We start from the raw sequence: 6439 nt of genomic DNA on the forward strand, positions 1-6439 counted from the left end.
CGTTCAGAACTCCAGAGGTTTCTTCGGCGTGTCACACCACTCCACGTTAAAAATACCGCCAATTAGACGCGGCTTCAACGTCACGTCCGAACGCGCCCGGCAAGATGAGACCTCGCTCTGCCTCCACCGGCGTTCCACCACCCGCCCCCACCGGCACCAAAAAGTTTCTTATCTGCTGCCCGTAATGGTCTGGCAACTCCTGGAAAATTGAGCGTGGAGATAGAAATCATCCTGGCAGAGGGGGGGGGGGGGGGGGCGCGAGGGGCGGCGAGGGTTTATCAACAGGAAGCAGCGCTGGGGGGGGATTTAGTGCACTAAACCCCCGCAGGTGCTCGGTGGGAAGGACAGAATATCAGCGTTGTCGTCTTTTGTCTCGATTCGGTCGTCTTCATCTTCCACCTGTCGGCCATCAATGAAGCACCTGCTATTAGCTCGTCCTGCTAGCTGGCGATAAAAGCCTCCGCATCTTGACTGTCCTTCCCTTTGGAGAAAGACGGGGGGGGGAAGAGGCGTTGGCGTTCTGGTATGGTGTGTATTACCCCCCCCCACACACACACACACACTCACTCTCTGTGGCTGCGTCTGTCAGCACGCCAGCAGCATCTAAGCTAACCGGGCCTCGCGTCGGAAATGTCACCCGGTGCATTAGCATTTAGCCACGGCGCTCCGCTGTCAATCCGGGTTTATCTTTGACACCCCCTATGGTCTCTCACCTTAGCTCCCCGCCCCCCTTTCCCACCTCCTTCCACAGCTAGTCATTGTACTAATAAGGCTGGGGGAGCGGGGGGAGGACGGGGGGGGGGGGGGCAGTAGAAATTATCAGGGCTAGACACTTCCCGCCCTGCCAGCCATTACTCATCCACAGACCGCGACATGCCAACGGTGGCTAATTGCTTTCTTTAGCATTGGCACATGTGACATTCAGCAGAGTCTTCTTCACCGCCGGGGGGGGCGAGGGGGGGGGTTCTGAGCCCCCGTGGAGACCAACGGTTCGGTGCTTACTGGTAGCACTGGTGCTCTCAGCTCCCTCAGTGGGTTGGACACTTTATTTTTTTATAACAGCACGATATTAATTTGTGTTTTACTCGAGATCACTTTCCGTTGTACTTTAAACTTTGATTCTGTTCTTAAAGCTTACTACCTTTTTTAAAAAGAAGGCTAAACGCAAAAGCATTTTCCTTTTGTTGAAATCGACCATAAGTTTCCTCTTGTGTTCTCTCCTGGTAAATGGTCGTAAATCCCAAAACCATAATTGTTTGAATTTAGTTGCAATTGCAGAAGTTGGGCCTCCGCTACGTCCACCACACAAATGGGTCCCTGGGACCCCCCCCCCCCCACCCCGGCCCCCCTTCCATATTCCTCTTAATGTCAGAGCAAAGGAAGCTCACGGAGGAATCCGATTCAGGCGGCAACATTGTACAATAAGCAACTTGTCTTTGTGAGCAAAGGGGGATTGTTCATCAAAGCGACGGCGGATGGTCCAATATCCAACCGAGCGCCTTTTTGTTTTGTTTGGGTGGCAAAAGATTAATGAACAGACTGGACTGACATTTGCAGCAGGAAGGACATTGATCTGCAGGCCTTGTGGAGATCCTCATGGTCCTGTTTACCGTGCACACATTGGGTGACAGTGAGGAACTACGCGCGCTCAGCCGCTAATCCAAAGGGCAAACCTCGGATTTCATAAGCCACCATATTTGTTATTAATCAGGAGTTCCTTCATAACATCTAAAGCCGTCTTCTTTTTTCCTGTGTTTTATTTAAGAGAGCGGCTGGTGCCTGCTGAGAGGGGTCTATTTCTTTTGGCATCGTGGGGGGGGGGGGGGGGGGAGTCAACAGGGACCTAAACCGTTTCTTTTTGGAAATCAAAAGGCGTTGAAGCCATTTGGTTTGCTGACCTGCAGGAAGACGAGGAACAGAATTCAGATGAGTCTCGCTCCCCCGGTGACTTGATCCAGCATCGCTTACAAATGCCGACTGGAGGCCGTTGCCTATTTCTGAGCAAAATAACTCTGTAGGCGTCTTGGTGAAGCCGGTTTCTTTCTTTCTTATTTCTGCAAGTAGTGGAGCTGAACGTGTCTGAATCCCTGCTGGAGGAGCAACCTGCGTGCCGGTGGTTCGCCGTGAGGCCGCCCGGACATTCATGTGTCCTAATGGGACATTTCATGCTCCGGTGTCAGACCACAGTCACGCTTCAGCACCTAATTGTACCGAGTCCGGCCCTGCAGAGCAGCCACAGCCGGTTTGATCACCTCGCGATACGCGGTGCGACCCGGGACGCGACCCGTCGCTCCTCTCGCCACCACTAAATGATACGGCAAGCGTTTTTTTTTTTTTTTTCCCCTTTTCAGTCCCGATACCAATATGTGGACGTTGTGATAAATCAGCTGTATGCGCGCGTTACAGACCTGCATCGTTGCTGCCGGAGCTGCTTGGTCCCAATCGGCAGGTTTACATTTCGCCCAAGTTGTTGTTGCGCTGAGAAATGGCTCATAAACAGCTGACATGTTGTTTTTCTCCTTCAGCTCTGTGGTCGACCGCGGCAGGACGCGCCGTCCTCAATCAGCAAGAATCGGCATTCATTACGCTGAGAGACAAAAGACGATTAACTACGCGAATAATCACCATTCTTTTATTGTTATTAAATGTAAACAAGCGGCATTAGCTGAGAGGGGGGGGGCGACAATGGCCGCTCCCTTTTTGATTTTAATGTTAGTTTTTTTTCCCGTGCAGTATGAATTCATAAGTGTGGATGATATGCATTTGTGCTGATATCAGGGGTGTGCTACGATGTGTGTGTGTGTGTGTGTGTGTGTTTGGCCAGCTCTCCAGTTATTGCTTTTGAAGTTGTTAATTAAACCCTCAACCATCTGGTATCTCAATGAAATTACACCGAGCTTCTCAGCCATGAAAAAAACATGACTGGCTGACTGACTAAATGAATAAATAAAAAGATTAATAATTTAGTAAATGCTTCCGATATCGTTTGTCTCCGTGAGGGCGAAAACAAGAAGTCCTGTTAATGTAGGTTTGGCCCCGTGTGTGTGTGTGTGTGTGTGTGTGTGTGTGTGTGTGTGTGTGAGTTCCAGGTGAATCAAAGCGAGCTGCCAGCGGGTCGACCTTTGACCTCTCCTCCATAAATGCACTCCAGCACACGCGTTGCGGCCTCTCATGACACGCGGGCCACGCGGTTGCATGAAGAACAATGAATCTCCTTGTTTTTCTCGTGACTCGTCTTCAAACGCGGAGAGGAGGCGGGAGAGATTATAGCTGTAATTTAATTACTGCATCCACAAGGAGTTTTGTTGTCAGGGTAACAAAGTCTGTGCAACACGAAGTGTCTTCATGAGATGCTGCAACGACAGCACGGCGCGAACATCAGGAAAAGGGTGATAAATAACCCGACGTGGACAGAATGACAGAAACACGATGATGTGGAATCAGAAATGTTACTTTTTTACGGCAATATTGTCGACGTCATTGTCTTAAAAATGAAAAACGACACATACGATCACAGATTATTCCCTCGCGGAAACTAAACCAGCTGACTTCACATTCCCGCGTGTGACTTTCACGGCCACGCCCCCCCCCCCCCCCAATAACCCCGCGCCGGCCCCGTCTCCGCCGAGCGGGCGCACGCTGTGACTGGGCGGGACTGACGGACCGCCGCCTGCCAAAGAAGCTCTAATAACAGTCTTTCCGCAGCGGTCGGAAACGGAAAGACGTTTATTTACAGTAACTTTGAAAAGTCGAGCCTTTGTGTGGACGCCAATCACCGTTGCTGTGGAGCGGAAGAACTTCTTAAATAGCTTTTTCTTTTTCACCCTCCCACTAAAATGTGTTCAATCTTCTCCACAGACAAAGGCATGTTTATTCTCTCTTCTATATTATTGTAGCACTACTTGCTACCCGTCGCGTCAGAGAACAAAGCCACCGCTGGTTTCATATAAAAGACGAACATGTGAGCAGAGAGTTTCAGATTCGACGGAATAACTGGACGAGCTCCGTCCAGACGTGACCAGGGGACGCTTTCCTACAGCCGAATGCATTTCCCACACTTCATTTGTCCTCTGCACTGAAAGGCTCAGGCGGCGGCAGACAGCCCATTTGCGGTGCACATATCGGCCGCTCTCCCCGACCGCGCAGCCTCTTCTATTGAGACGGGTCACTTGCAGATGTACCTGCGCGGTCGCTCCTCGCCTGTGCATTTAAGCGTGGCCGCTGACACCGCAGCAACTTGTCCTTTCTAACTGTGCCGCCGAGGCCCCTTTTTTAAGGGACGCGAGTGGGAGGTTTTAACCTCAGCCAGCTGGGAGGCACAAAAAGAGGAGACGGTTTTGTGTGGTCGACAGCGGGAGAAATATGAGGCGTCTGCAGAGGGGAATAAAGGGATGTCTGGCTGAGAGTCAAGAGTTAGGGACGCTGTCATCTGTTGCTTCTGGTGAACACGTTGGCAAATAAGACAGAACGGGACAGACCAGAAGTGTCTTAAAGCTGCATTCTCTGCAGTGACCAGCAGGGGGCGACGACTCTGCTCCCATTGACGTCCATGAGAAAATCACTCCTCTTGATTTATTCCCTCAGTTAATTCATGGTCCCTAAATTCAAGTCTTCGTCAATACAGCATGATGTCCACGATGAAGCAGGGGATGCTTTTTAGGGCGGGGCTACTCGGTGATTGACAGGTCTCTACCGGAGACGTATACGTTGTCACTCCTCTGCACTCCGAAGGGCGGTGGCTTCTGTTGCACAGAGGCCAAGATGGCGACGGGCACATCTGGGAGTCCACAAACCGGCTGTGACATCTTGATGACCACGTCCGCTCCTCACACACCGTCCACGGGACAGAAGGACGCACATTTCCCCAGCAAAGCAGCGCTGAATGAAATGCCTCAGGCATTTTGGCCCAATCAAATTAAGCACACGCTTTCCCCATGAAGCGCTTCGTACGTTCACTTTGAACGCACTCTGTCAGCAGGAGGCTAAACGTGTAAATACACACGCGTACAGATATAGAACGCGTCATTCAAAAAGCCAGCGGCTTTCACGGCATGGAGGGCATGACTGCGAGGCACAAGTGCGCGGAGGCATTAGTCAGTGCTCTCCCTCTCCGTCCCTTTTTCCCTCTGTTGTGATGTGATGAGATTCCATTAGACGCCATTAAATCTCTGCCTAAGAGCCCTCTGAAGCTGCACAATTACAGCCAAATAAAAAAAAATCCCCGATCCTCATCGAGCGCTCTCCCGCATTAGGGGCTGCCGGGAGTCGCGTGGGAGCTGTTACAACGCCGTCCCCCCCCTCCCGCCCCCCCCGCCGGCGCCGAGCGGAGTCAGAAGGCTCCGCTGAGCCGCACGCCGCCGCTCATTACGCCGACTAAGAGCCCCCGAGTGGAGGCCCTCGTGCGAGCGCCATAATGGAGCGGGGCTCTAGTGCCGGAGCCGTAATGGAGGCTCTTGTGCGGCCCCGACTCGTCATCCCCTCCACGCGGCTGGAGCGAGAGAGAGAGAGAGAGAGAGGGAGAGGGGGGTGACCCCCCCAGTAACCCCTCTAAATACTGCGGTCATTGTACTGGCTCCGTCTCTCACTGTGGGGGCCAAACAGACATTTGATCGAGCTTTAAGGGGATGATTCTCTCGGGGGGACGCTCATCGCCAGGACGTGGTTACTTTCAGGTTGATGTAATAATTTATCCAGACGATTCATCTGCAGACTCATTGGTCAAAGCCAACAGACGTCTACGGGACCGGAGGAGTCGCCCCCTGCTGGTCACTGGGCAGAAAGCAGCTTCGGGGGCCCGCGTTGCGACCCGCTTTATTCCGGCTGTGGGTTCTTTCTCGGAGGCCATCTGTCGCGTGCTTCTTTTTGCGAGACGTCCTCGCCGCCCGCGGGTGGCTCCAGCCGCCATTTCAAGTGTTTCCAGAAGGTTCTGTCCTCGCCAGTAGGATAGCGGACCGTGAAATAAGGAAGGAAAGTCTGCATTTTTCAAAAAAAGTCCAAAATAAATCCATGTGTTGGCCGGTGGTTGTGAAGGCGGTTTGCAGGGAGCCGTGGCAACAGCGTGGTTCTGAACGGGAAAGAAGTAATAATAAAATAATTTTTAAAAAAAATCCATTTGAAAAAAGAGCCGTTTTAATCTCATCTGGGAGGCACAATGGTTCTCAAAGTGGAAACTTTTGACGACATTATTCCTCACGCACCTGTTTACGTAGTGTGGACGTCTCTTTACGAATGTGTCCTCTCGGCGCTCTAATTTCCCTCCCTGTTAAATATCACTAGTCCTGCCGCTGCTTAAATGCAACCCGTTTTTTTTAGCCCAGTGACATTTAAAAGAAACACGAGACCTTTCGCGGCGCGGGAAACCTCCCGCGTGAAACGCCCGGCCTCTGCTTTAATTATAAGAGAGTTAAAGTTAAAACTCATATTCGTGTCAGAGGAGGTG

The sequence above is a fragment of the Gasterosteus aculeatus genome, chromosome 4, assembly GCF_964276395.1.
Source record: "Gasterosteus aculeatus chromosome 4, fGasAcu3.hap1.1, whole genome shotgun sequence".
Taxonomy (NCBI): Eukaryota; Metazoa; Chordata; class Actinopteri; order Perciformes; family Gasterosteidae; genus Gasterosteus; species Gasterosteus aculeatus.